Source organism: Dromaius novaehollandiae, unplaced genomic scaffold (genome assembly GCF_036370855.1).
Source record: "Dromaius novaehollandiae isolate bDroNov1 unplaced genomic scaffold, bDroNov1.hap1 HAP1_SCAFFOLD_62, whole genome shotgun sequence".
Lineage (NCBI taxonomy): Eukaryota > Metazoa > Chordata > Aves > Casuariiformes > Dromaiidae > Dromaius > Dromaius novaehollandiae.
The window spans coordinates 470644-494305 of record NW_026991430.1 but is presented as its reverse complement, the minus strand read 5'-3'; positions in this window follow the sequence as shown (position 1 = coordinate 494305).

The window sequence follows — 23662 nt, the reverse complement described above, 5'->3', positions numbered from 1 at the left end:
CCTGTGAAGCACTCAGGCTGCCGTGACCTCACAAGCACAGCCAGCATGTATGGGCCTGAAACTGCCCTATAGGGCACTGAGGCTGCTGTGACCTCACAAGCACAGCCAGCAGCTATGGGCCTGCCACTGGCCTATAGGGCACTGAGGCTTCTCTGACCTCACAAGCCCACCCAGCAGTCATTGGCCTTGAACTGGCCTATCAGGCAACAGGACTGCTGTGACCTCACAAGCACGGCCAGCAGGCATGGGCATCCAACTGCCCTATGAGGCCCCGAGACAAACGTGACCTCATAACGCAGCCAGCAGGCATGGAGCTGTCACTGCCCTATCAGGCACTGGTACTTCCGTGACATCACAAGTACAGCCAGCAGCCATGGGCATCCCACTGGCCAATGAGGCACTAAGACAAAGGTGACCTCAAAACGCAGCCAGCAGCCATGGGCCTGCCACTGGCCTATCAGGCAACAGGACTGCTGTGACCTCACAAGCACAGCCAGCAGCCAGCAGCCAGGGCATCGCACTGGCATATGAGGCACTGAGGCTGCTGTGACCTCACAAAATCAGCCAGCACCCAGAGGCCTGCCACTGGCCTATCAGTCACTCAGACTGCTGTGACCTCACAAGCACAGCCAGCAGCCATTGGCCTGCCACAGACCTATCAGGCAATAGGACTGCTGTGAGCTCACAAGCACAGCCAGCAGCCAGGGGCCTTCCACTGCCTGATGAGGCACTGACACTGCTGTGAGCTCACAAGCACAGCCAGCAGCCAGGGGCCTTCCACTGCCTGATGAGGCGCTGACACTGCTGTGAGCTCACAAGCACAGCCAGCAGTGAAGGGCCTGCCACTGGCCTATAGGGAACGGAGGCTGATGTGACCTCACAAACACAGCCAGCAGCCATTGGCCTTCCACTGCCCGATGAGGCGCTGACACTGATCTGACCTCACAAGCACAGCACACTGTCGCGGGCCTGCCACTGCCATAAAGGGCATGGAGGCTGCTGTGACGTCACAAGCAAAGCCAGCAGCTGTGGGTCTGCCACTGGCCTATCAGGAAATAGGACTGCTGTGACCTCACAAGCACAGCCAGCAGCTATGGGCCTGCCACTGGCCTATCAGGCACTGAGGCTTCTCTGACCTCACAAGCACAACCAGCAGCTATGGACCTCGCACTGGCTATCAGGCACTCATACTGCTGTGACCTCACAAGCACAGCCAGCAGCCATGGGCCTGCCCCTGGTGTATGAGGAACTAGGACTCCTGTGCCTTCACAAGCACAGGCAGCAGCTGTGGGCCTGCCACTGAACTGTGAAGCACGGAGACAAACATGGCCTCACAAGCACAACCAGCAGCCAGGGGCCTGCCACTGCCCTATGAGACACTGAGGCTGCTGTGACCTCACAAGCAAAGCCAGCAGCCAGGGGACTCCCTTTGGCCTATGAGGCACTGATGCTGCTATGACCTCACAAGGACAGCCAACAGCCAGGAGCCATCCCACTGGCCTATCAGGCTATAGGACTGCTGTGACCTCACAAGCACAGCCAGCAGCTATGGGCCTGCCAGTGACCTATCAGACACGTGTCGCGGCCCGAAAGGAGTCGTTCAGGACGACCTCCCTCCCCTTAGGACCAACGACCAAGTTCGTGATGCCCTTGCACTCAATTAAGGTGAAAACGACACCAGCCAACCAGTTTAAGATTTATTAAGGCAAAATGGAATCAACTAACGAGACATGTCCCACGTCACACGTTTAGGGAAAAAGAGAGGAAAAGGGGAAGAGAGAGAGAGAAAGATATCACCACCCGTGGATCCAGCGGCGTCCCGTTGGTCCTCTTCTTTTGGGAGTCCTTGCGGCGGGGCGGGGGGGCAGAGGGGGGAAGCTCCCGTCTGGTTCCGCTGACTCTGCTCGAGTTCTTCAGTCGTCGCAAGCAAGCCCCCCCATTCACACAGTCTGCAGTTTTTATAGGTTCTTGCCCAGCCTCTGGGAGGTGCTTCCTCGCTTCCCATGCAGATTAACCGTCATGCGCAGTCCGCCCTCTCGGAACCTTCCAGAAATGGGCTGGGGTATCTGGGGGTCTCCTGCTCATGCGCAGATGGCAAATGAGTACGTGCGGTTCGTGCCCTAGAGACGCCCTTCTGCCCTTTTCGCACCCTTTTTACCCCGTGCAGGTGCACGAGGTTGTTTACTTCGCAGACGGCTCCCGGGGGCGCCAGCGCGGCATTGCCCGACACACCTTGGCAGCGGCAGCTTTGCAGCAGCAGCAGCAATGTCAAGACAAAACCGCATTTAGTACCGGTCCTCTACACCACCCCGTGTCTCAACATTGCAGCTTGGCAGCAGGAGAGAGAGAGAGAGAAAGCAAGCAAGCAAGCAAGGAAGGAAAGGAGAGAGAATTAGGGACGGGGGGGAAGTCGTGGGAACAACATGGGTTTGGGTAAAAAATAAAGTGCTTAACAGTGATTAAACAGAGGTCTTGCTCAATGCAAGCTTATTCTTTAACAACTTCAACAACAGTTAACTTTACAAAACAGACATCAAAACTGAGTTAATGAGGTGGGATTGTTACAATAGGCATAAAACAGCTGGCAAATGCGCTGTGGATGTCAATATGCAATTTCCTCCTTCAGGAGAAACTGGGAAATGATGGGTACTGTGGTTGGCCACGGCCAATGGATGGCACGGATTTTCTTTATGCCGTCCGGCAAGGTGGTAGGAACAAATTGCATATTTGACACAACATGTCCGATTAATTGAACAAAGCAAGGAATTATACAAGAACATTAAGGCGGCAACTGCACCTAACAAATACAATATTAACTGTTTCACCCACGGTGCCCCCAGTAACCAGGACTACAAATCGCCACTCCAGCCATTCCAGGTTTGGACGAGGACGTGGGCTATTTTTCTGATATCTTTGGTTAACTGGAGAACTACTTCGCCTACATCATCTATTTCCAAACAACAGTTAGGAATATTTAATTTCCCACACACTTCTCCCTCTTCAGCTAACAGGTAATCTAAAAACCATGTGGTGCTGAAGGATTGCCGTGCGCATCTGTTGGGATTGCCAAGTTAGAAGATCTATCGTGTCAGCGGTTTTGTTGGTAATAATTTCTAGAGCCGCTTGTAGTCTGATTATTTCCCCATTTTTGCGTCCCGCCCAAATTTCCCTTAATGGATCGCGTCTTACAGGCAACACTTCTGTCTCCAAGGTTATCATATACCTTTATGCCTAACCGAGGTCCACTTGTTTCTGGCAAAAGGAAAAACAAAGGTCTGATAATCCCTATATAACAAATTCCCAACCACCCCGTGGGTAAAAATGTATATGCTGTGTGCCTGCATATCCAGTAATGCCCCTTCTTAGCTCCAATGCCCTGAGCAAATGGCCCGTTTATCCCTGGTGGGAATTGAAAGTAAGTTGCATCTCTGTTGCCCAGAGGGCTGAAGAAGGTGGTTGCCCCATCACCTATTCGGCCGGTACAATACCAAGCCCCAGAAGTGTATTCTGGTGGTAGGTTTGCCATAGCACATGTAAGCACATTAAGACAAGAAGTATCTTTCCAACACAGGTTAAGAATGCCATTCTTGGCTGTTGTGTTTTCAACAATAAAGCTAATTATGATCGCAGCACACAATTACAAAAAATGATAAAAATAACTGTTATAACTACCACAGGTAGCATCGTTGAGGACACTCAAGCTCAACATAAGACAAGTCTTCTTCCCCAGTGCCCTCTTCCTTTTACATTGTTGACCTAAAAGGAAGGGAGGATCCACCTGGCATGGATTCTATGATCTTTCCCATGGGCATCAGTAGCTACCCATGCATACAGATTTTTTGAAGCTTTTAGTACTAGAGGTATTTGTCCCACAGTGGGTAAGTCCACTAGAACCGGTTGTCCCGGGTAATACAAGGGATTCCTCGGTTTCTTATTCTCCCCAGTCCCAGGTAAGAGGGATGGAGGATTAGGGCAAAAAGCAGCGAGTCTGGGGCAGCCATTTACTCCCCATCGTCCATTGACTTTAGTTACTGCATCAGATATTCGTCGCGCCCATCCGGGATTGTGCGGTCTCAGGGTTCGTTTTAAGAGTCCTGGGGTGCAGACGGGGTCTTGGGATAAGGGAGGAGGAACTTTGGGGTTTGAGGAAGATGGGGTTCCCCTTATCCTGTCCCAACTTCTTACCAAACCTTCCAGGTTGGGAGTTGGTAACCTATCCATGACTTCTCTGGGAATTCCCTTTGAAATGCCTTCTGCCCATAATAATTGTCTCCTGCTATCCAACACCCGTACCGGTTTCCCAGGATGTGGGTGTTGCAGTGATTTATATTGCCTCCCACTTTCCTCAACTCTTCTTATTTCTGCTTTATGCTTTGTTTCCCCCTGGCCAGTGAATCCCATACGCCTTCCGTAATTAATTAGCTCCTGTGCCACCTCCCCCCAAGTCATGTCGGGGGGGCCTCCCCTTCGTCTCAGTCGGGGAGTTCGTAATCGGTCTTGCAGCTGAACAGCATCAGGAAGTCCCCTGATCAGAGGATGTAACCTCTCGGGGTCTGCCACACACTGCATGGGGGAGGGCTGCTGCGGAAGCAGCAAACGGTCATGCATCAATTGGAGGCAAGCAGTTTTCTGCACGCTTTCCAGAATGTGGCCCGCTGTGGGTGTTTTAATAGAAAAAGGGTCTCCTCTTTCCATTGGGTCTAATCCTCCTGCCCAGTAGGCTACCCTCTGGGTCAAGGACCATGGTTCCCTGTTATCATTTGTGGTTAGAAAGACTCTGGGTCCCCAATATCCTCTAGCTTCATCTTCGCTCAGCAGAATGCGATCCCCCCCGGTGAGGGAGACTCTCCACACATACTCAGTTTCAGTTTCCCGGGAGCCCCGGGAGTATTTTTCCTGTATTTTAGCCAAGTCCTGAGGGGAATAGGGGATAATACGCGTGGTACGTCGTTGAATACCCCCCTGACCATTATCAGTGGTTTCCGTTTTAATCAAGGGTCTCATTACTACATTCCCATCTCCAGGATAAAAGGAGTTCCTGCTGTCTTCTAATTCTTTAATTGGATATATGGATTTTAGATCAGATGCCTGTTTTCCGTCTAGTTCGGCCAAATTCGAGAATCCCGGTTCACTATCATTAACCCCCCGCCTGTTTTCTTCCAATTCAGACCGCAGGATTCTCTCTCGGTCTAGTGAGTCTGATAAGATTATGTGAAGCCGCTGAGTATGGTTGCGCTCCGCAGTGAGTTGACTTTGCAAGTTTCTTACCTGTTCTTGCAAAGACTCAACTGTCTCTTTGGCTCGACTCCGGGAGTCTTGCAAGAACTCGATTGTCTCTTTGGCTCGACTCTGGGAGTTTCTTATGTGTTCTCCCAAGGACTCAATGGTCTTTTTATCACCTTGCCTCCCCCACCGGGCAGCAATTAGTGCCGCCCCTAAAACACCACAAACTGTTGCCCGAGCCATGCCAAGAGAGAGCAGGGCTTTATAGCCCTTCAGATTCGCAAAAAGAGGATTATCCTTCATTGTCGGATCCTCTGTACTACAAATTATTCACAAGCACAGCACACTGTCACGGGCCTGCCACTGCCATAAAGGGCACGGAGGCTGCTGTGACCTCACAAGCACAGCCAGCAGCCAGGGGCCTGCCATTGGCCTGTGAAGCACTCAGGCTGCCGTGACCTCACAAGCACAGCCAGCATGTATGGGCCTGAAACTGCCCTATAGGGCACTGAGGCTGCTGTGACCTCACAAGCACAGCCAGCAGCTATGGGCCTGCCACTGGCCTATAGGGCACTGAGGCTTCTCTGACCTCACAAGCCCACCCAGCAGTCATTGGCCTTGAACTGGCCTATCAGGCAACAGGACTGCTGTGACCTCACAAGCACGGCCAGCAGGCATGGGCATCCAACAGCCCTATGAGGCCCCGAGACAAACGTGACCTCATAACGCAGCCAGCAGGCATGGAGCTGTCACTGCCCTATCAGGCACTGGTACTTCCGTGACATCACAAGTACAGCCAGCAGCCATGGGCATCCCACTGGCCAATGAGGCACTAAGACAAAGGTGACCTCAAAACACAGCCAGCAGCCATGGGCCTGCCACTGGCCTATCAGGCAACAGGACTGCTGTGACCTCACAAGCACAGCCAGCAGCCAGCAGCCAGGGCATCGCACTGGCATATGAGGCACTGAGGCTGCTGTGACCTCACAAAATCAGCCAGCACCCAGAGGCCTGCCACTGGCCTATCAGTCACTCAGACTGCTGTGACCTCACAAGCACAGCCAGCAGCCATTGGCCTGCCACAGACCTATCAGGCAATAGGACTGCTGTGAGCTCACAAGCACAGCCAGCAGCCAGGGGCCTTCCACTGCCTGATGAGGCACTGACACTGCTGTGAGCTCACAAGCACAGCCAGCAGCCAGGGGCCTTCCACTGCCTGATGAGGCGCTGACACTGCTGTGAGCTCACAAGCACAGCCAGCAGTGAAGGGCCTGCCACTGGCCTATAGGGAACGGAGGCTGATGTGACCTCACAAACACAGCCAGCAGCCATTGCCCTTCCACTGCCCGATGAGGCGCTGACACTGATCTGACCTCACAAGCACAGCACACTGTCGCGGGCCTGCCACTGCCATAAAGGGCATGGAGGCTGCTGTGACGTCACAAGCAAAGCCAGCAGCTGTGGGTCTGCCACTGGCCTGTCAGGCAATAGGACTGCTGTGACCTGACAAGCACAGCCAGCAGCTATGGGCCTGCCACTGGCCTATAGGGCACTGAGGCTGCTGTGACCTCACAAGCACAGCGAGGAGCCAGAGGCCTGCCATTGCCCTATAAGGTACAGAGACAAATGTGACCTCAAAACGCAGCCAGCAGACGGGGCCTCCCACGGGCCTATCAGGAAATAGGACTGCTGTGACCTCACAAGCACAGCCAGCAGCCATGGGCCTGCCCCTGGTGTATGAGGAACTAGGACTCCTGTGCCTTCACAAGCACAGGCAGCAGCTGTGGGCCTGCCACTGAACTGTGAAGCACGGAGACAAACATGGCCTCACAAGCACAACCAGCAGCCAGGGGCCTGCCACTGCCCTATGAGACACTGAGGCTGCTGTGACCTCACAAGCAAAGCCAGCAGCCAGGGGACTCCCTTTGGCCTATGAGGCACTGATGCTGCTATGACCTCACAAAGACAGCCAACAGCCAGGAGCCATCCCACTGGCCTATCAGGCTGTAGGACTGCTGTGACCTCACAAGCACAGCCAGCAGCTATGGGCCTGCCAGTGACCTATCAGACACGTGTCGCGGCCCGAAAGGAGTCGTTCAGGACGACCTCCCTCCCCTTAGGACCAACGACCAAGTTCGTGATGCCCTTGCACTCAATTAAGGTGAAAACGACACCAGCCAACCAGTTTAAGATTTATTAAGGCAAAATGGAATCAACTAACGAGACATGTCCCGCGTCACACGTTTAGGGAAAAAGAGAGGAAAAGGGGAAGAGAGAGAGAGAGAAAGATATCACCACCCGTGGATCCAGCGACGTCCCGTTGGTCCTCTTCTTTTGGGAGTCCTTGCGGCGGGGCGGGGGGAGCAGAGGGGGGAAGCTCCCGTCTGGTTCCGCTGACTCTGCTCGAGTTCTTCAGTCGTCGCAAGCAAGCCCCCCCATTCACACAGTCTGCAGTTTTTATAGGTTCTTGCCCGGCCTCTGGGAGGTGCTTCCTCGCTTCCCGTGCAGATTAACCGTCATGCGCAGTCCGCCCTCTCGGAACCTTCCAGAAATGGGCTGGGGTATCTGGGGGTCTCCTGCTCATGCGCAGATGGCAAATGAGTACGTGCGGTTCGTGCCCTAGAGACGCCCTTCTGCCCTTTTCGCACCCTTTTTACCCCGTGCAGGTGCACGAGGTTGTTTACTTCGCAGACGGCTCCCGGGGGCGCCAGCGCGGCATTGCCCGACACACCTTGGCAGCGGCAGCTTTGCAGCAGCAGCAGCAATGTCAAGACAAAACCGCATTTAGTACCGGTCCTCTACACCACCCCGTGTCTCAACATTGCAGCTTGGCAGCAGGAGAGAGAGAGAGAGAAAGAAAGCAAGCAAGCAAGGAAGGAAAGGAGAGAGAATTAGGGACGGGGGGGAAGTCGTGGGAACAACATGGGTTTGGGTAAAAAATAAAGTGCTTAACAGTGATTAAACAGAGGTCTTGCTCAATGCAAGCTTATTCTTTAACAACTTCAACAACATTTAACTTTACAAAACAGACATCAAAACTGAGTTAATGAGGTGGGATTGTTACAACAGGCATAAAACAGCTGGCAAATGCGCTGTGGATGTCAATATGCAATTTCCTCCTTCAGGAGAAACTGGGAAATGATGGGTACTGTGGTTGGCCACGGCCAATGGATGGCACGGATTTTCTTTATGCCGTCCGGCAAGGTGGTAGGAACAAATTGCATATTTGACACAACATGTCCGATTAATTGAACAAAGCAAGGAATTATACAAGAACATTAAGGCGGCAACTGCACCTAACAAATACAATATTAACTGTTTCACCCACGGTGCCCCCAGTAACCAGGACTACAAATCGCCACTCCAGCCATTCCAGGTTTGGACGAGGACGTGGGCTATTTTTCTGATATCTTTGGTTAACTGGAGAACTACTTCGCCTACATCATCTATTTCCAAACAACAGTTAGGAATATTTAATTTCCCACACACTTCTCCCTCTTCAGCTAACAGGTAATCTAAAAACCATGTGGTGCTGAAGGATTGCCGTGCGCATCTGTTGGGATTGCCAAGTTAGAAGATCTATCGTGTCAGCGGTTTTGTTGGTAATAATTTCTAGAGCCGCTTGTAGTCTGATTATTTCCCCATTTTTGCGTCCCGCCCAAATTTCCCTTAATGGATCGCGTCTTACAGGCAACACTTCTGTCTCCAAGGTTATCATATACCTTTATGCCTAACCGAGGTCCACTTGTTTCTGGCAAAAGGAAAAACAAAGGTCTGATAATCCCTATATAACAAATTCCCAACCACCCCGTGGGTAAAAATGTATATGCTGTGTGCCTGCATATCCAGTAATGCCCCTTCTTAGCTCCAATGCCCTGAGCAAATGGCCCGTTTATCCCTGGTGGGAATTGAAAGTAAGTTGCACCTCTGTTGCCCAGAGGGCTGAAGAAGGTGGTTGCCCCATCACCTATTCGGCCGGTACAATACCAAGCCCCAGAAGTGTATTCTGGTGGTAGGTTTGCCATAGCACATGTAAGCACATTAAGACAAGAAGTATCTTTCCAACACAAGTTAAGAATGCCATTCTTGGCTGTTGTGTTTTCAACAATAAAGCTAATTATGATCGCAGCACACAATTACAAAAAATGATAAAAATAACTGTTATAACTACCACAGGTAGTATCGTTGAGGACACTCAAGCTCAACATAAGACAAGTCTTCTTCCCCAGTGCCCTCTTCCTTTTACATTGTTGACCTAAAAGGAAGGGAGGATCCACCTGGCATGGATTCTATGATCTTTCCCATGGGCATCAGTAGCTACCCATGCATACAGATTTTTTGAAGCTTTTAGTACTAGAGGTATTTGTCCCACAGTGGGTAAGTCCACTAGAACCGGTTGTCCCGGGTAATACAAGGGATTCCTCGGTTTCTTATTCTCCCCAGTCCCAGGTAAGAGGGATGGAGGATTAGGGCAAAAAGCAGCGAGTCTGGGGCAGCCATTTACTCCCCATCGTCCATTGACTTTAGTTACTGCATCAGATATTCGTCACGCCCATCCGGGATTGTGCGGTCTCAGGGTTCGTTTTAAGAGTCCTGGGGTGCAGACGGGGTCTTGGGATAAGGGAGGAGGAACTTTGGGGTTTGAGGAAGATGGGGTTCCCCTTATCCTGTCCCAACTTCTTACCAAACCTTCCAGGTTGGGAGTTGGTAACCTATCCATGACTTCTCTGGGAATTCCCTTTGAAATGCCTTCTGCCCATAATAATTGTCTCCTGCTATCCAACACCCGTACCGGTTTCCCAGGATGTGGGTGTTGCAGTGATTTATATTGCCTCCCACTTTCCTCAACTCTTCTTATTTCTGCTTTATGCTTTGTTTCCCCCTGGCCAGTGAATCCCATACGCCTTCCGTAATTAATTAGCTCCTGTGCCACCTCCCCCCAAGTCATGTCGGGGGGGCCTCCCCTTCGTCTCAGTCGGGGAGTTCGTAATCGGTCTTGCAGCTGAACAGCATCAGGAAGTCCCCTGATCAGAGGATGTGACCTCTCGGGGTCTGCCACACACTGCATGGGGGAGGGCTGCTGCGGAAGCAGCAAACGGTCATGCATCAATTGGAGGCAAGCAGTTTTCTGCACGCTTTCCAGAATGTGGCCCGCTGTGGGTGTTTTAATAGAAAAAGGGTCTCCTCTTTCCATTGGGTCTAATCCTCCTGCCCAGTAGGCTACCCTCTGGGTCAAGGACCATGGTTCCCTGTTATCATTTGTGGTTAGAAAGACTCTGGGTCCCCAATATCCTCTAGCTTCATCTTCGCTCAGCAGAATGCGATCCCCCCCGGTGAGGGAGACTCTCCACACATACTCAGTTTCAGTTTCCCGGGAGCCCCGGGAGTATTTTTCCTGTATTTTAGCCAAGTCCTGAGGGGAATAGGGGATAATACGCGTGGTACGTCATTGAATACCCCCCTGACCATTATCAGTGGTTTCCGTTTTAATCAAGGGTCTCATTACTACATTCCCATCTCCAGGATAAAAGCAGTTCCTGCTGTCTTCTAATTCTTTAATTGGATATATGGATTTTAGATCAGATGCCTGTTTTCCGTCTAGTTCGGCCAAATTCGAGAATCCCGGTTCACTATCATTAACCCCCCGCCTGTTTTCTTCCAATTCAGACCGCAGGATTCTCTCTCGGTCTAGTGAGTCTGATAAGATTATGTGAAGCCGCTGAGTATGGTTGCGCTCCGCAGTGAGTTGACTTTGCAAGTTTCTTACCTGTTCTTGCAAAGACTCAACTGTCTCTTTGGCTCGACTCCGGGAGTCTTGCAAGAACTCGATTGTCTCTTTGGCTCGACTCTGGGAGTTTCTTATGTGTTCTCCCAAGGACTCAATGGTCTTTTTATCACCTTGCCTCCCCCACCGGGCAGCAATTAGTGCCGCCCCTAAAACACCACAAACTGTTGCCCGAGCCATGCCAAGAGAGAGCAGGGCTTTATAGCCCTTCAGATTCGCAAAAAGAGGATTATCCTTCATTGTCGGATCCTCTGTACTACAAATTATTCACAAGCACAGCACACTGTCACGGGCCTGCCACTGCCATAAAGGGCACGGAGGCTGCTGTGACCTCACAAGCACAGCCAGCAGCCAGGGGCCTGCCATTGGCCTGTGAAGCACTGAGGCTGCTGTGACCTCACAAGCACAGCCAGCATGTATGGGCCTGAAACTGCCCTATAGGGCACTGAGGCTGCTGTGACCTCACAAGCACAGCCAGCAGCTATGGGCCTCCCACTGGCCTATAGGGCACTGAGGCTTCTCTGACCTCACAGCAGTCATTGGCCTTGAACTGGCCTATCAGGCAACAGGACTGCTGTGACCTGACAAGCACGGCCAGCAGGCATGGGCATCCAACTGCCCTATGAGGCCCCGAGACAAACGTGACCTCATAACGCAGCCAGCAGGCATGGAGCTGTCACTGCCCTATCAGGCACTGGTACTTCCGTGACATCACAAGTACAGCCAGCAGCCATGGGCATCCCACTGGCCAATGAGGCACTAAGACAAAGGTGACCTCAAAACACAGCCAGCAGCCATGGGCCTGCCACTGGCCTATCAGGCAACAGGACTGCTGTGACCTCACAAGCACAGCCAGCAGCCAGCAGCCAGGGCATCGCACTGGCATATGAGGCACTGAGGCTGCTGTGACCTCACAAAATCAGCCAGCACCCAGAGGCCTGCCACTGGCCTATCAGTCACTCAGACTGCTGTGACCTCACAAGCACAGCCAGCAGCCATTGGCCTGCCACAGACCTATCAGGCAATAGGACTGCTGTGAGCTCACAAGCACAGCCAGCAGCCAGGGGCCTTCCACTGCCTGATGAGGCACTGACACTGCTGTGAGCTCACAAGCACAGCCAGCAGCCAGGGGCCTTCCACTGCCTGATGAGGCGCTGACACTGCTGTGAGCTCACAAGCACAGCCAGCAGTGAAGGGCCTGCCACTGGCCTATAGGGAACGGAGGCTGATGTGACCTCACAAACACAGCCAGCAGCCATTGGCCTTCCACTGCCCGATGAGGCGCTGACACTGATCTGACCTCACAAGCACAGCACACTGTCGCGGGCCTGCCACTGCCATAAAGGGCATGGAGGCTGCTGTGACGTCACAAGCAAAGCCAGCAGCTGTGGGTCTGCCACTGGCCTGTCAGGCAATAGGACTGCTGTGACCTGACAAGCACAGCCAGCAGCTATGGGCCTGCCACTGGCCTATAGGGCACTGAGGCTGCTGTGACCTCACAAGCACAGCGAGGAGCCAGAGGCCTGCCATTGCCCTATAAGGTACAGAGACAAATGTGACCTCAAAAGGCAGCCAGCAGACGGGGCCTCCCACGGGCCTATCAGGAAATAGGACTGCTGTGACCTCACAAGCACAGCCAGCAGCTATGGGCCTGCCACTGGCCTATCAGGCACTGAGGCTTCTCTGACCTCACAAGCACAACCAGCAGCTATGGACCTCGCACTGGCTATCAGGCACTCATACTGCTGTGACCTCACAAGCACAGCCAGCAGCCATGGGCCTGCCCCTGGTGTATGAGGAACTAGGACTCCTGTGCCTTCACAAGCACAGGCAGCAGCTGTGGGCCTGCCACTGAACTGTGAAGCACGGAGACAAACATGGCCTCACAAGCACAACCAGCAGCCAGGGGCCTGCCACTGCCCTATGAGACACTGAGGCTGCTGTGACCTCACAAGCAAAGCCAGCAGCCAGGGGACTCCCTTTGGCCTATGAGGCACTGATGCTGCTATGACCTCACAAGGACAGCCAACAGCCAGGAGCCATCCCACTGGCCTATCAGGCTATAGGACTGCTGTGACCTCACAAGCACAGCCAGCAGCTATGGGCCTGCCAGTGACCTATCAGACACGTGTCGCGGCCCGAAAGGAGTCGTTCAGGACGACCTCCCTCCCCTTAGGACCAACGACCAAGTTCGTGATGCCCTTGCACTCAATTAAGGTGAAAACAACACCAGCCAACCAGTTTAAGATTTATTAAGGCAAAATGGAATCAACTAACGAGACATGTCCCGCGTCACACGTTTAGGGAAAAAGAGAGGAAAAGGGGAAGAGAGAGAGAGAAAGATATCACCACCCGTGGATCCAGCGGCGTCCCGTTGGTCCTCTTCTTTTGGGAGTCCTTGCGGCGGGGCGGGGGGGCAGAGGGGGGAAGCTCCCGTCTGGTTCCGCTGACTCTGCTCGAGTTCTTCAGTCGTCGCAAGCAAGCCCCCCCATTCACACAGTCTGCAGTTTTTATAGGTTCTTGCCCAGCCTCTGGGAGGTGCTTCCTCGCTTCCCATGCAGATTAACCGTCATGCGCAGTCCGCCCTCTCGGAACCTTCCAGAAATGGGCTGGGGTATCTGGGGGTCTCCTGCTCATGCGCAGATGGCAAATGAGTACGTGCGGTTCGTGCCCTAGAGACGCCCTTCTGCCCTTTTCGCACCCTTTTTACCCCGTGCAGGTGCACGAGGTTGTTTACTTCGCAGACGGCTCCCGGGGGCGCCAGCGCGGCATTGCCCGACACACCTTGGCAGCGGCAGCTTTGCAGCAGCAGCAGCAATGTCAAGACAAAACCGCATTTAGTACCGGTCCTCTACACCACCCCGTGTCTCAACATTGCAGCTTGGCAGCAGGAGAGAGAGAGAGAGAAAGAAAGCAAGCAAGGAAGGAAGGAAAGGAGAGAGAATTAGGGACGGGGGGGAAGTCGTGGGAACAACATGGGTTTGGGTAAAAAATAAAGTGCTTAACAGTGATTAAACAGAGGTCTTGCTCAATGCAAGCTTATTCTTTAACAACTTCAACAACATTTAACTTTACAAAACAGACATCAAAACTGAGTTAATGAGGTGGGATTGTTACAATAGGCATAAAACAGCTGGCAAATGCGCTGTGGATGTCAATATGCAATTTCCTCCTTCAGGAGAAACTGGGAAATGATGGGTACTGTGGTTGGCCACGGCCAATGGATGGCACGGATTTTCTTTATGCCGTCCGGCAAGGTGGTAGGAACAAATTGCATATTTGACACAACATGTCCGATTAATTGAACAAAGCAAGGAATTATACAAGAACATTAAGGCGGCAACTGCACCTAACAAATACAATATTAACTGTTTCACCCACGGTGCCCCCAGTAACCAGGACTACAAATCGCCACTCCAGCCATTCCAGGTTTGGACGAGGACGTGGGCTATTTTTCTGATATCTTTGGTTAACTGGAGAACTACTTCGCCTACATCATCTATTTCCAAACAACAGTTAGGAATATTTAATTTCCCACACACTTCTCCCTCTTCAGCTAACAGGTAATCTAAAAACCATGTGGTGCTGAAGGATTGCCGTGCGCATCTGTTGGGATTGCCAAGTTAGAAGATCTATCGTGTCAGCGGTTTTGTTGGTAATAATTTCTAGAGCCGCTTGTAGTCTGATTATTTCCCCATTTTTGCGTCCCGCCCAAATTTCCCTTAATGGATCGCGTCTTACAGGCAACACTTCTGTCTCCAAGGTTATCATATACCTTTATGCCTAACCGAGGTCCACTTGTTTCTGGCAAAAGGAAAAACAAAGGTCTGATAATCCCTATATAACAAATTCCCAACCACCCCGTGGGTAAAAATGTATATGCTGTGTGCCTGCATATCCAGTAATGCCCCTTCTTAGCTCCAATGCCCTGAGCAAATGGCCCGTTTATCCCTGGTGGGAATTGAAAGTAAGTTGCACCTCTGTTGCCCAGAGGGCTGAAGAAGGTGGTTGCCCCATCACCTATTCGGCCGGTACAATACCAAGCCCCAGAAGTGTATTCTGGTGGTAGGTTTGCCATAGCACATGTAAGCACATTAAGACAAGAAGTATCTTTCCAACACAAGTTAAGAATGCCATTCTTGGCTGTTGTGTTTTCAACAATAAAGCTAATTATGATCGCAGCACACAATTACAAAAAATGATAAAAATAACTGTTATAACTACCACAGGTAGTATCGTTGAGGACACTCAAGCTCAACATAAGACAAGTCTTCTTCCCCAGTGCCCTCTTCCTTTTACATTGTTGACCTAAAAGGAAGGGAGGATCCACCTGGCATGGATTCTATGATCTTTCCCATGGGCATCAGTAGCTACCCATGCATACAGATTTTTTGAAGCTTTTAGTACTAGAGGTATTTGTCCCACAGTGGGTAAGTCCACTAGAACCGGTTGTCCCGGGTAATACAAGGGATTCCTCGGTTTCTTATTCTCCCCAGTCCCAGGTAAGAGGGATGGAGGATTAGGGCAAAAAGCAGCGAGTCTGGGGCAGCCATTTACTCCCCATCGTCCATTGACTTTAGTTACTGCATCAGATATTCGTCACGCCCATCCGGGATTGTGCGGTCTCAGGGTTCGTTTTAAGAGTCCTGGGGTGCAGACGGGGTCTTGGGATAAGGGAGGAGGAACTTTGGGGTTTGAGGAAGATGGGGTTCCCCTTATCCTGTCCCAACTTCTTACCAAACCTTCCAGGTTGGGAGTTGGTAACCTATCCATGACTTCTCTGGGAATTCCCTTTGAAATGCCTTCTGCCCATAATAATTGTCTCCTGCTATCCAACACCCGTACCGGTTTCCCAGGATGTGGGTGTTGCAGTGATTTATATTGCCTCCCACTTTCCTCAACTCTTCTTATTTCTGCTTTATGCTTTGTTTCCCCCTGGCCAGTGAATCCCATACGCCTTCCGTAATTAATTAGCTCCTGTGCCACCTCCCCCCAAGTCATGTCGGGGGGGCCTCCCCTTCGTCTCAGTCGGGGAGTTCGTAATCGGTCTTGCAGCTGAACAGCATCAGGAAGTCCCCTGATCAGAGGATGTAACCTCTCGGGGTCTGCCACACACTGCATGGGGGAGGGCTGCTGCGGAAGCAGCAAACGGTCATGCATCAATTGGAGGCAAGCAGTTTTCTGCACGCTTTCCAGAATGTGGCCCGCTGTGGGTGTTTTAATAGAAAAAGGGTCTCCTCTTTCCATTGGGTCTAATCCTCCTGCCCAGTAGGCTACCCTCTGGGTCAAGGACCATGGTTCCCTGTTATCATTTGTGGTTAGAAAGACTCTGGGTCCCCAATATCCTCTAGCTTCATCTTCGCTCAGCAGAATGCGATCCCCCCCGGTGAGGGAGACTCTCCACACATACTCAGTTTCAGTTTCCCGGGAGCCCCGGGAGTATTTTTCCTGTATTTTAGCCAAGTCCTGAGGGGAATAGGGGATAATACGCGTGGTACGTCATTGAATACCCCCCTGACCATTATCAGTGGTTTCCGTTTTAATCAAGGGTCTCATTACTACATTCCCATCTCCAGGATAAAAGCAGTTCCTGCTGTCTTCTAATTCTTTAATTGGATATATGGATTTTAGATCAGATGCCTGTTTTCCGTCTAGTTCGGCCAAATTCGAGAATCCCGGTTCACTATCATTAACCCCCCGCCTGTTTTCTTCCAATTCAGACCGCAGGATTCTCTCTCGGTCTAGTGAGTCTGATAAGATTATGTGAAGCCGCTGAGTATGGTTGCGCTCCGCAGTGAGTTGACTTTGCAAGTTTCTTACCTGTTCTTGCAAAGACTCAACTGTCTCTTTGGCTCGACTCCGGGAGTCTTGCAAGAACTCGATTGTCTCTTTGGCTCGACTCTGGGAGTTTCTTATGTGTTCTCCCAAGGACTCAATGGTCTTTTTATCACCTTGCCTCCCCCACCGGGCAGCAATTAGTGCCGCCCCTAAAACACCACAAACTGTTGCCCGAGCCATGCCAAGAGAGAGCAGGGCTTTATAGCCCTTCAGATTCGCAAAAAGAGGATTATCCTTCATTGTCGGATCCTCTGTACTACAAATTATTCACAAGCACAGCACACTGTCACGGGCCTGCCACTGCCATAAAGGGCACGGAGGCTGCTGTGACCTCACAAGCACAGCCAGCAGCCAGGGGCCTGCCATTGGCCTGTGAAGCACTGAGGCTGCTGTGACCTCACAAGCACAGCCAGCATGTATGGGCCTGAAACTGCCCTATAGGGCACTGAGGCTGCTGTGACCTCACAAGCACAGCCAGCAGCTATGGGCCTCCCACTGGCCTATAGGGCACTGAGGCTTCTCTGACCTCACAGCAGTCATTGGCCTTGAACTGGCCTATCAGGCAACAGGACTGCTGTGACCTGACAAGCACGGCCAGCAGGCATGGGCATCCAACAGCCCTATGAGGCCCCGAGACAAACGTGACCTCATAACGCAGCCAGCAGGCATGGAGCTGTCACTGCCCTATCAGGCACTGGTACTTCCGTGACATCACAAGTACAGCCAGCAGCCATGGGCATCCCACTGGCCAATGAGGCACTAAGACAAAGGTGACCTCAAAACACAGCCAGCAGCCATGGGCCTGCCACTGGCCTATCAGGCAACAGGACTGCTGTGACCTCACAAGCACAGCCAGCAGCCAGCAGCCAGGGCATCGCACTGGCATATGAGGCACTGAGGCTGCTGTGACCTCACAAAATCAGCCAGCACCCAGAGGCCTGCCACTGGCCTATCAGTCACTCAGACTGCTGTGACCTCACAAGCACAGCCAGCAGCCATTGGCCTGCCACAGACCTATCAGGCAATAGGACTGCTGTGAGCTCACAAGCACAGCCAGCAGCCAGGGGCCTTCCACTGCCTGATGAGGCACTGACACTGCTGTGAGCTCACAAGCACAGCCAGCAGCCAGGGGCCTTCCACTGCCTGATGAGGCGCTGACACTGCTGTGAGCTCACAAGCACAGCCAGCAGTGAAGGGCCTGCCACTGGCCTATAGGGAACGGAGGCTGATGTGACCTCACAAACACAGCCAGCAGCCATTGGCCTTCCACTGCCCGATGAGGCGCTGACACTGATCTGACCTCACAAGCACAGCACACTGTCGCGGGCCTGCCACTGCCATAAAGGGCATGGAGGCTGCTGTGACGTCACAAGCAAAGCCAGCAGCTGTGGGTCTGCCACTGGCCTGTCAGGCAATAGGACTGCTGTGACCTGACAAGCACAGCCAGCAGCTATGGGCCTGCCACTGGCCTATAGGGCACTGAGGCTGCTGTGACCTCACAAGCACAGCGAGGAGCCAGAGGCCTGCCATTGCCCTATAAGGTACAGAGACAAATGTGACCTCAAAAGGCAGCCAGCAGACGGGGCCTCCCACGGGCCTATCAGGAAATAGGACTGCTGTGACCTCACAAGCACAGCCAGCAGCTATGGGCCTGCCACTGGCCTATCAGGCACTGAGGCTTCTCTGACCTCACAAGCACAACCAGCAGCTATGGACCTCGCACTGGCTATCAGGCACTCATACTGCTGTGACCTCACAAGCACAGCCAGCAGCCATGGGCCTGCCCCTGGTGTATGAGGAACTAGGACTCCTGTGCCTTCACAAGCACAGGCAGCAGCTGTGGGCCTGCCACTGAACTGTGAAGCACGGAGACAAACATGGCCTCACAAGCACAACCAGCAGCCAGGGGCCTGCCACTGCCCTATGAGACACTGAGGCTGCTGTGACCTCACAAGCAAAGCCAGCAGCCAGGGGACTCCCTTTGGCCTATGAGGCACTGATGCTGCTATGACCTCACAAGGACAGCCAACAGCCAGGAGCCATCCCACTGGCCTATCAGGCTATAGGACTGCTGTGACCTCACAAGCACAGCCAGCAGCTATGGGCCTGCCAGTGACCTATCAGACACGTGTCGCGGCCCGAAAGGAGTCGTTCAGGACGACCTCCCTCCCCTTAGGACCAACGACCAAGTTCGTGATGCCCTTGCACTCAATTAAGGTGAAAACGACACCAGCCAACCAGTTTAAGATTTATTAAGGCAAAATGGAATCAACTAACGAGACATGTCCCGCGTCACACGTTTAGGGAAAAAGAGAGGAAAAGGGGAAGAGAGAGAGAGAAAGATATCACCACCCGTGGATCCAGCGGCGTCCCGTTGGTCCTCTTCTTTTGGGAGTCCTTGCGGCGGGGCGGGGGGGCAGAGGGGGGAAGCTCCCGTCTGGTTCCGCTGACTCTGCTCGAGTTCTTCAGTCGTCGCAAGCAAGCCCCCCCATTCACACAGTCTGCAGTTTTTATAGGTTCTTGCCCAGCCTCTGGGAGGTGCTTCCTCGCTTCCCATGCAGATTAACCGTCATGCGCAGTCCGCCCTCTCGGAACCTTCCAGAAATGGGCTGGGGTATCTGGGGGTCTCCTGCTCATGCGCAGATGGCAAATGAGTACGTGCGGTTCGTGCCCTAGAGACGCCCTTCTGCCCTTTTCGCACCCTTTTTACCCCGTGCAGGTGCACGAGGTTGTTTACTTCGCAGACGGCTCCCGGGGGCGCCAGCGCGGCATTGCCCGACACACCTTGGCAGCAGCAGCTTTGCAGCAGCAGCAGCAATGTCAAGACAAAACCGCATTTAGTACCGGTCCTCTACACCACCCCGTGTCTCAACATTGCAGCTTGGCAGCAGGAGAGAGAGAGAGAGAAAGAAAGCAAGCAAGGAAGGAAGGAAAGGAGAGAGAATTAGGGACGGGGAGGAAGTCGTGGGAACAACATGGGTTTGGGTAAAAAATAAAGTGCTTAACAGTGATTAAACAGAGGTCTTGCTCAATGCAAGCTTATTCTTTAACAACTTCAACAACAGTTAACTTTACAAAACAGACATCAAAACTGAGTTAATGAGGTAGGATTGTTACAACAGGCATAAAACAGCTGGCAAATGCGCTGTGGATGTCAATATGCAATTTCCTCCTTCAGGAGAAACTGGGAAATGATGGGTACTGTGGTTGGCCACGGCCAATGGATGGCACGGATTTTCTTTATGCCGTCCGGCAAGGTGGTAGGAACAAATTGCATATTTGACACAACATGTCCGATTAATTGAACAAAGCAAGGAATTATACAAGAACATTAAGGCGGCAACTGCACCTAACAAATACAATATTAACTGTTTCACCCACGGTGCCCCCAGTAACCAGGACTACAAATCGCCACTCCAGCCATTCCAGGTTTGGACGAGGACGTGGGCTATTTTTCTGATATCTTTGGTTAACTGGAGAACTACTTCGCCTACATCATCTATTTCCAAACAACAGTTAGGAATATTTAATTTCCCACACACTTCTCCCTCTTCAGCTAACAGGTAATCTAAAAACCATGTGGTGCTGAAGGATTGCCGTGCGCATCTGTTGGGATTGCCAAGTTAGAAGATCTATCGTGTCAGCGGTTTTGTTGGTAATAATTTCTAGAGCCGCTTGTAGTCTGATTATTTCCCCATTTTTGCGTCCCGCCCAAATTTCCCTTAATGGATCGCGTCTTACAGGCAACACTTCTGTCTCCAAGGTTATCATATACCTTTATGCCTAACCGAGGTCCACTTGTTTCTGGCAAAAGGAAAAACAAAGGTCTGATAATCCCTATATAACAAATTCCCAACCACCCCGTGGGTAAAAATGTATATGCTGTGTGCCTGCATATCCAGTAATGCCCCTTCTTAGCTCCAATGCCCTGAGCAAATGGCCCGTTTATCCCTGGTGGGAATTGAAAGTAAGTTGCACCTCTGTTGCCCAGAGGGCTGAAGAAGGTGGTTGCCCCATCACCTATTCGGCCGGTACAATACCAAGCCCCAGAAGTGTATTCTGGTGGTAGGTTTGCCATAGCACATGTAAGCACATTAAGACAAGAAGTATCTTTCCAACACAAGTTAAGAATGCCATTCTTGGCTGTTGTGTTTTCAACAATAAAGCTAATTATGATCGCAGCACACAATTACAAAAAATGATAAAAATAACTGTTATAACTACCACAGGTAGTATCGTTGAGGACACTCAAGCTCAACATAAGACAAGTCTTCTTCCCCAGTGCCCTCTTCCTTTTACATTGTTGACCTAAAAGGAAGGGAGGATCCACCTGGCATGGATTCTATGATCTTTCCCATGGGCATCAGTAGCTACCCATGCATACAGATTTTTTGAAGCTTTTAGTACTAGAGGTATTTGTCCCACAGTGGGTAAGTCCACTAGAACCGGTTGTCCCGGGTAATACAAGGGATTCCTCGGTTTCTTATTCTCCCCAGTCCCAGGTAAGAGGGATGGAGGATTAGGGCAAAAAGCAGCGAGTCTGGGGCAGCCATTTACTCCCCATCGTCCATTGACTTTAGTTACTGCATCAGATATTCGTCACGCCCATCCGGGATTGTGCGGTCTCAGGGTTCGTTTTAAGAGTCCTGGGGTGCAGACGGGGTCTTGGGATAAGGGAGGAGGAACTTTGGGGTTTGAGGAAGATGGGGTTCCCCTTATCCTGTCCCAACTTCTTACCAAACCTTCCAGGTTGGGAGTTGGTAACCTATCCATGACTTCTCTGGGAATTCCCTTTGAAATGCCTTCTGCCCATAATAATTGTCTCCTGCTATCCAACACCCGTACCGGTTTCCCAGGATGTGGGTGTTGCAGTGATTTATATTGCCTCCCACTTTCCTCAACTCTTCTTATTTCTGCTTTATGCTTTGTTTCCCCCTGGCCAGTGAATCCCATACGCCTTCCGTAATTAATTAGCTCCTGTGCCACCTCCCCCCAAGTCATGTCGGGGGGGCCTCCCCTTCGTCTCAGTCGGGGACTTCGTAATCGGTCTTGCAGCTGAACAGCATCAGGAAGTCCCCTGATCAGAGGATGTAACCTCTCGGGGTCTGCCACACACTGCATGGGGGAGGGCTGCTGCGGAAGCAGCAAACGGTCATGCATCAATTGGAGGCAAGCAGTTTTCTGCACGCTTTCCAGAATGTGGCCCGCTGTGGGTGTTTTAATAGAAAAAGGGTCTCCTCTTTCCATTGGGTCTAATCCTCCTGCCCAGTAGGCTACCCTCTGGGTCAAGGACCATGGTTCCCTGTTATCATTTGTAGTTAGAAAGACTCTGGGTCCCCAATATCCTCTAGCTTCATCTTCGCTCAGCAGAATGCGATCCCCCCCGGTGAGGGAGACTCTCCACACATACTCAGTTTCAGTTTCCCGGGAGCCCCGGGAGTATTTTTCCTGTATTTTAGCCAAGTCCTGAGGGGAATAGGGGATAATACGCGTGGTACGTCGTTGAATACCCCCCTGACCATTATCAGTGGTTTCCGTTTTAATCAAGGGTCTCATTACTACATTCCCATCTCCAGGATAAAAGCAGTTCCTGCTGTCTTCTAATTCTTTAATTGGATATATGGATTTTAGATCAGATGCCTGTTTTCCGTCTAGTTCGGCCAAATTCGAGAATCCCGGTTCACTATCATTAACCCCCCGCCTGTTTTCTTCCAATTCAGACCGCAGGATTCTCTCTCGGTCTAGTGAGTCTGATAAGATTATGTGAAGCCGCTGAGTATGGTTGCGCTCCGCAGTGAGTTGACTTTGCAAGTTTCTTACCTGTTCTTGCAAAGACTCAACTGTCTCTTTGGCTCGACTCCGGGAGTCTTGCAAGAACTCGATTGTCTCTTTGGCTCGACTCTGGGAGTTTCTTATGTGTTCTCCCAAGGACTCAATGGTCTTTTTATCACCTTGCCTCCCCCACCGGGCAGCAATTAGTGCCGCCCCTAAAACACCACAAACTGTTGCCCGAGCCATGCCAAGAGAGAGCAGGGCTTTATAGCCCTTCAGATTCGCAAAAAGAGGATTATCCTTCATTGTCGGATCCTCTGTACTACAAATTATTCACAAGCACAGCACACTGTCACGGGCCTGCCACTGCCATAAAGGGCACGGAGGCTGCTGTGACCTCACAAGCACAGCCAGCAGCCAGGGGCCTGCCATTGGCCTGTGAAGCACTGAGGCTGCTGTGACCTCACAAGCACAGCCAGCATGTATGGGCCTGAAACTGCCCTATAGGGCACTGAGGCTGCTGTGACCTCACAAGCACAGCCAGCAGCTATGGGCCTCCCACTGGCCTATAGGGCACTGAGGCTTCTCTGACCTCACAGCAGTCATTGGCCTTGAACTGGCCTATCAGGCAACAGGACTGCTGTGACCTCACAAGCACGGCCAGCAGGCATGGGCATCCAACTGCCCTATGAGGCCCCGAGACAAACGTGACCTCATAACGCAGCCAGCAGGCATGGAGCTGTCACTGCCCTATCAGGCACTGGTACTTCCGTGACATCACAAGTACAGCCAGCAGCCATGGGCATCCCACTGGCCAATGAGGCACTAAGACAAAGGTGACCTCAAAACACAGCCAGCAGCCATGGGCCTGCCACTGGCCTATCAGGCAACAGGACTGCTGTGACCTCACAAGCACAGCCAGCAGCCAGCAGCCAGGGCATCGCACTGGCATATGAGGCACTGAGGCTGCTGTGACCTCACAAAATCAGCCAGCACCCAGAGGCCTGCCACTGGCCTATCAGTCACTCAGACTGCTGTGACCTC